The following is a 6,000-nucleotide window of genomic DNA, read 5'->3' as shown; positions in this document are numbered from 1 at the left end:
TGGTAAGTTAATGGAGAAGATCCTGAGAGGCAGGATTTATGAACATTTGGAGAGGCATAATATGATTAGGAATAGTCAGCATGGCTTTGTCAAAGGCTGGTCATGCCTTACGAGCCTGACTGAATTTTTGAGGATGTGACTAAACATTGATAAAGGTAGAGCAATAGATTTCAACAAGGCATTTGATAAGGTACCCCATACAAGGCTTATTGATAAAGTAAGGAGGCATGGGATCCAAGGGGACCTTGCTTTGTGGATCCAGAACTAGCTTACACACAGAGGACAAAGAGTGGTTGTAGACGGTCCATATTCTGCATGGAGGTTGGTGACCAGTGGTGTGCTTCAGGGATCTGTTCTGGGACTCCTTCTCTTAGTGATGTTTATAAATGACCTGGATGAGGAAGTGGAGGTATGGGTTATTAAATTTGCTGATGACACAAAGGTTGGGGTTGTTGTGGATAGTGTGGAGTGCTGTCAGAGGTTACAGCGGGACATCAATAGGATGCAAAACTGGGCTGAAAAGTGGCAGATGGAGTTCAATCCAGGTAATTGTGAGGTGGTTCATTTTGGTAGGTGAAATATGATGGCAGAATATACGAGGGGTGATTGATAAGTTCATGGCCTAAGGTAGGAGTCAGTTTTAGAAAATTTATAGCACATTTATATTTCAACATAGTCCCCTCCTACATTTACATAATTAGTCCCGTGGTCATGGGGCATATGGATCTCGGACCTCCAGAAAGTCACCACAGCAGGGGTGATTAATAAGTTCGTGGCCTAAGGTAGAATGAGAGGAGTTATACAGCTCTCGTTACATGCTTATGCAGTTCAACTCAGTGTTTGAAGTTAATAACTCAGAGGTGATTGATAAGTTTGTTGCCTAAAGTAGAAGGAGGTGAGTTATTAACTTCAAACTTTCTGCATTAATGGTAAGACTCTTGGCAGTGTGGAGGATCAGAGGGATCTTGGGGTCTGAGTCCACAGGACACTCAGAGCTGCTACGCAGGTTGACTCTGTGGTTAAGAAGGCATACGGTGCATTGGCCTTCATCAATCATAGGATTGAGTTTAAGAGCTGAGAGGTAATGTTACAGCTATATAGGACCCTGCTCAGACCCCACTTGGAGTACTGTGCTCAGTTCTGGTCGCTTCACTACAGGAAGGATGTGGAAACTATAGAAAGGGTGCAGAGGAGATTTTTAAGGAGTTGTTTTTTTTTGAAAACGCAGTGGTGAGTGCGTGGAATGGGCTGCTGGCCACGGTGGTGGAGGCGGATACGATAGGGTCTTTTAAGAGACTCCTGGATAGGTACATGGAGCTTAGAAAAAGAGAGCTATGGGTAACTCAAAGTAATTTCTAAAGTAAGTGCATGTTCTGCACAGCATTATGGGCTGAAGGGCCTGTATTATGCTATAGGTTTTCTATGTTTCTATTAATGTAAAGGAGCCCTTTGGAGGCAGTGATCATAATAGAATTGAATTCATACTGCAGTTTGAGAGGGAGAAGCATAACTCACATGTATCAGTATGGCAATGGAGTAATGGGAATTACAGAGGCACGAGGGAGGAGCTTGCCCAGGTGAATTGGAGGGGGATACTGGTGGGGATGACAGCAGAACCGAGCTGGCTCAATGGGTAAATCTTGGAAGTTACTCTGTACAAGGGTTCTCTCTGGCTTCCGTTTTAGGAACTTCACTTCCTTTTGTATTATCTAAATTGAATAAACAAATGGTTAATCCAATAATTAAACATACATTATGAATATGGTTTCAATTTTGTAAATTGGTTTGAACAAATTTATATTATCAAGCCCTATCATATCTAATTTTTTTTCGACCCTTGGTTATGGATCAAGCCTTTTTGATATGGAAAATGAAAGGTATAACATGTTTCTGTGACTTATTTCTGAATAACTGTTTCATGTCTTTTGAACAGTTATCTAATAAATATAATTTGCCCAGATCCCAGTTTTTTTTAGATACAGTATTTACAAATAAATAACTTTTTAAATATCACGCTGCCTATCTTTCTGATTTCACACCCTACTGATATCACCGATAAAATTTTAGGTTTAAATCCCTTTCAGAAGGGATTAATGGCAACTATTTATGATATGATTATGAAATTACAGCCAGGTATATCTAATAAAATTAAAAATGAATGGGAAAGGGACCTTCAACTTCGCCTACCTATAGAGAAATGGGATAAAATTTTTCAATTAGTTAGCTCTTCCTCTATGTGCCAAACATGCGCTAATACAATTTAAGGTAGTGTTTAAGGCCCAAAGATAAACTAGCTCATTTTTATTCCCATATAAACCATATTTGCGACAGATGTCACTCTGAGGTGGCTTCCTTGACTCATATGTTCTGGTCCTGCCCTCTTTTGGAAAAATTCTGGAAAGGTATTTTTGATATTATTTCAACAGTTTTGCGTTTTGACTTACAACCCCATCCTATTACGGCAATTTTTGGTTTGCCAATGATGGAACATAGATCTTTATCCTCTTCAGCCTGTCAGATGATTGCATTTGTTACTTTAATGGCCAGAAGATCCATTTTATTGAATTTGAAGGAGACCAACCCTCCTACCACATTTCAATAGTTTTCTCAAACTATATCATGTTTAAATTTAGAAAAAAATTATGTGTCATTTTTGATCCTTCGGTTAAATTTGAAGAGACTTGGAAGCCATTTATTCAACATTTCCATATGATGTAACTTGACCTTTTCCAAATCCTTCTTATTAACTTAAAATATATGAATAGAGGAGTGGAGTTGATGACATTATTGAATGTATTCGATTTAAGATATTGGTCCAGCCTTGTTTTGTTCCATTTGCTTTCTTTTTGGGTTTAGTATTTAGTTTTAATTTTGTTTTTTTGGGGGGGTTTTCTTTGCATTATTTTTTCTTTTTATTTCTTTTTTCTTTATGATTAACTATATTAAGAGTTTGGAAGTCTATTACACCTGTATTATTTAAAGTCTTTTTTGTACATGTTTATGAACAATAAGATAATTTCAATCAATATTGTTATTCTGTTTATAATTTTGGAAAAATAAAGATTTAAAAAGAACAGGGGTGGCTAAATTTTCTGGGAATAGTTCACAAGGGGCAGGATAGATATGTCTTGCAGAAGAAGTTCTTAATTGGCAGCGATGACAAGTGAAGTTAAGGACTGCATAAAGGCTAAGAAAAGGGCATATGATGTAGCAAAAGTGAGTGTGAAGTTGGATGATTGGGAAGCTTTTGAAATCCAACAAAAGGCAATTAAAAAAGCTATAAGAGAAAGATGAACTATGAGGGAAAACAAGCCGATCATATAAAGCAGGTTATTAAAAGTTTTTCCTCAATTATATAAAGATGAAAAAGGTGAGAGTTGATAATTTTGGACCACTGGAAGATGATGCTGGTGAGGTGGTAATGGGGGACAAAGAAATGGCAGATGAATATAATGAGTGGTTTGCTTCAGTTTTGACTGTGGAAGACACTACCTAAATGGCAGTGGTCTGTGAGTGCCAGTGAGTAGGAGTGAATGCCATTGTTATTATCAAGAAAACAGCAAGGCAAACTGAAAGGTCTTATGGTGGATAAGTCATCTGGACCAGATAGACTAAATCCCAGAGTCCTGAGGAGGTTGCTGAAGACGTAATGAGATAATTGGAGATAATGTATGCATTGGTCATGATCTTTCAAGAATCACTTGATTCTGGCATTGTCCCAGAGGACTGGAAAATTACAAATGTCACTCAACTCTTTAAGGGAGGAAGGCAAGAGAGGAAATTAAAGGCCAGTTAGCCTAACCTCAGTGATTGGGTCAGTGTTAGAGTCCATTATTAAAGATGAGGTTTTGGGGTACTTGGAAATTAATGATAAACCAAGTCAAAGTCAGCATGGTTTCTGTAAAGGGAAATTTTGCGTGACAAATCTATGGAAATTCTTTGAAGGAGTAACAAGCAGAGTGGGCAAAGGAGCATTAGTGGATGTCTTTTACTTGGAACTTCAGAAGACATTTGAGGCTGCTTAAGAAGATAAAATCATATGGTGTTGCAGGAAGTTTAAAGGCATGGATTGAGGAATGGGTGACAGGAAGGAGGCAGCGAGTGGGAATAAAGGGGACCTTTTCTGGTTGGCTGCCAGTGACTAGTGGTGCTCCTCATGGGTCAGTATTGCAACTACTACTTTTCACATTGTTTGTCAATTATTTAGAAATGCAACTGAAGGCTTTGTGGCAAAGTTTGCAGGTGATACAAAGATAGGTGGAGGGTAGGTAGTGCTGAGGAAGAAATGCGATTGCAGCAGGACTTAGAGTAGAAGAATGGGCAAAATGGCAGATGGGATACAGTGTTGGGAAATGCAATTTGCTAAAATAAACAATAGCAGACTGTTATCTAAATGGGGAGAAAATTCAAATCAGATGCAGAGGGACTTAGGAGTCCTCATGCAAGACTCCCAGAAGGTTAATACACAGTGGTAAAGGCGGCAAATGCAATGCAATGTTGGCATTTATTTCAAGGGGAATAGCATATAAAAAGATAGAGATAATGTTGAAGCTTGATAATACACTGGTCAGGCCACACTTGGAGTATTGTCAACAGTTTTGGGCCCCTTATCTCAAAAAGGATGTATTGTCATTGGAGAGAGTCCAGAGGAGGTTCACAAGGAAGATTCCAGGAATGAAAGGGTTAACATATGAGGAGTGTTTGGCAGCTTTGGGCCTGTACTGACTGGAATTTAGGAGAATGCATGGGGATCTTATTGAAATCTACTGAATGTTGAAAGGATTAGATAGGGTGAATGTGGAGAGGATGTGTTCTATGATTGGGGTATCCAGAACCAGCGGGCACAGCCTCAAGATTGAGGGATGATATTTTAGAACTGAAGGGCAGTGAACCTGTGGAATGTTCTGCCGTGACAGTGGTTGTGGAATGTTCTGCCGTGACAGTAGTTGAGGCTTAGTCCATGGCTATATCTAAAGCAGAAGTTGATTGACTCCTGATTGGCCAGGGCATCAAGGGGTATGGTGAGAGGGCAGGTGTATGGGTTTGATTGGTACCCAGGACCAGCCATCATGAAATGGCAGAGTGGGCTGGAGGGCTGAATGGGCTAATTCTTCTCCTATGTCTTACAGTCTGATGGGCTAAGCCATTAAAAATGAAGACTGTGAAAAAAGAACAAATCGTGCAAACAATGAAATGTAAGCAAATAACTTACAGAACTAGAGTTCCCAAAGTGAGTCCACAGCTATGAATCCAGCCATCATTGCAGCCGGTCCAGGGGCCTGTGAGTTGCAGGTCACAGCCTCAGTTTAGTGCGGAGATGAGTAAACATCACCAAGCAGTGAAGTGAACACCATCCTATCCCTCACCTCAGGCCCTGACACCCTGACCTTTTCAATTGTTCTTTTCTCTTGCACCTGGGCCCCACTGCTTCGCCTCGTTTCTGCTGCTTTGGATTGGCTCCAGGTCCGCTCTAGCAAAGGCCAAACATTGGTTCATTCTTTACTCGGACCCAGGGCCCAGGTTCTGCTGCCTGAATTCAGACCGTACATGCCACACCACAACCATCCTGCACCTTCGAGACTTCAGTTCACACTGCATAATTGCTAGATTGTACAGGAGGTTCAACAGCTCAACTCAGAAGGGGAAGTTACAGCCTATTGATTGCAGTGGCTATTTTCCAGAAAAAGTGTGACTAATAGTGGAGTTAGTAGTTCTGTTTGCTGCCAGCAAGGCGTCGCTGTATTTCACCAGTGTTATCTTAAACTGGAAGCTCCCTTCCAATCAGCTTTGGCAAGCTCCTCTCTCATGCCTCTGTAATTCCCTTTACTCCACTGACTATTTTCTCCCTCAAACTGCAGAGTGAATTATATCATATTATGATCACTGCTTCTGAAAGCTTCCTAATCAAATCTGGTTCATTACACACCATCCAATTCAGAATTGGCTCAACCACAAGCTGCTCTGAAAAGCCATTTCATAGGCATCTTACAAATTCCCTCT

The sequence above is a fragment of the Mobula hypostoma genome, chromosome 6 (genome assembly GCF_963921235.1).
Source record: "Mobula hypostoma chromosome 6, sMobHyp1.1, whole genome shotgun sequence".
NCBI lineage: Eukaryota > Metazoa > Chordata > Chondrichthyes > Myliobatiformes > Myliobatidae > Mobula > Mobula hypostoma.
Note: the sequence above shows the minus strand (reverse complement) of the source record.